We start from the raw sequence: 1505 nt of genomic DNA on the forward strand, positions 1-1505 counted from the left end.
GTACTATCAAATAACATTTAAGAAATCGAGAAACTGGATGAATTCCAATAGAGCTTGATGAAAGTTTCTGAGAGAATCTAAAATCTAATTTCTACTAAAATCCAGCTGCCTGATAAGCTCTTAAAATAAGTAAAATTGGCAACTTCCTATTAAGAATTTTGTGAGTGTGAGAACAGTACCCTTACAAACAGGTACCAAACTCCTCCACATCTACAGCAGGACAATTCTTATCATGAGAGTACTTTTGGCTTTAACATGGGAATCCTGAACTGAATAATTCAGGGGTGACATTAATTGCCTATCTTCCTGTGGTTGGCTATTTATTGACAATGGAGGCTTTTCAAGAAGTTCTACTCCATAACTTCCTCGGAGAATCAAAGGACCAATTCTCTTTAGCCACTAGTAATCATGGACCACCCCTGCCACCCACCCCCCAACCACACACACACTTTTAGATATACAGGAGTCTCAGGTAATTTCTAAGAATCAGGGAAATAAAGAATACCTCTTACATAACTGTGTATTCTCTAGAAACGACTAAAAAATACTAATCTGCAGATTCTTGAATGCAGTGACACCTAAGTATGGTACATAAAATACGTATAAAAATAAATCTGCAATAGGACAAATCACAGTGAAACTGTTGAACATCAAAGGCAAAGAGATTTTACAAGCAGTCACAGTTAAAATAATAGTTGACTGCTCAAGAGCTACAATGGAAATCAGAAGACATAGGATCATAGTTTTCAAAGAGCTGAATGGAAATAACTGCTAACCTAGAATTCCATACCCATTGAAATATGCCCATTTTCTGATGATTAGTTTGAAATAGTGGCATTTTCAGATAACCAGTAGACCCTCACTAAAGGAAGTTCTAAAGGATGGAGTTTAGGTGAAAGGAAAGTGATCCAGGTACAAAAATAATCATATAAGAAATTGTGAAGACTATATTTTCAAGGTTCATTTCTATAGTTCATTACTGGGGAAGTTTGTCTGAACACATGCAGCACCAGGAAACATGAGGAAGAAGAACAGCATTCTCTCCTAAATGTGAAGCCAGCTGTTGGTGTTGTTTTGCTGTAACAGCTATTTGCCATTGATGATTATTTTTCTTTCCTTCCCAGAGAGTAAAAGAGAGACGACACAGTCTGTGTGGTTCCCATAAAAAAAAAAAAAAAAAAGAAAGAAAGAAAGAAAGAAAGAAAGAAAAAATTTGTGGATGGCACAACAAAGGGATAACAATGAAAGAGAAATAAAAATAATTGCTCTTCTCTATGAAAGTGATGCTAAGTTAGAACATTGTCTGTAAAGTCTGTAAAATGCAAACATGCTATATGACATATGATGTCCTTAACATTTTCTGATATAGTGTGTGTGCTAATACAGAGGGTGTTCTCGGCCAGGTGTGGTGGCTCATGCCTGTATTCCCAGCACTATGGGAAGCCAAGGCAGTGGATTACCTGAGGTCAGGAGTTCGAGACCAACCTGGCCAACTTGGCAAAACC

General features: G+C 37.1%; 1 non-coding gene across 1 annotated transcript; it reads left to right on the forward strand.

Annotated features, from left to right (window-relative positions):
• Positions 1 to 941: 941 nt before the first annotated feature.
• LOC120361989 (small nucleolar RNA U3) lies at positions 942 to 1157 on the forward strand. The gene has a single exon (XR_005578004.1). It is a non-coding gene; the product is annotated as a small nucleolar RNA U3 (small nucleolar RNA).
• The last annotated feature ends 348 nt before the right edge of the window (positions 1158 to 1505 follow it).

This window comes from Saimiri boliviensis, chromosome X (genome assembly GCF_048565385.1).
Source record: "Saimiri boliviensis isolate mSaiBol1 chromosome X, mSaiBol1.pri, whole genome shotgun sequence".
Taxonomy (NCBI): Eukaryota; Metazoa; Chordata; class Mammalia; order Primates; family Cebidae; genus Saimiri; species Saimiri boliviensis.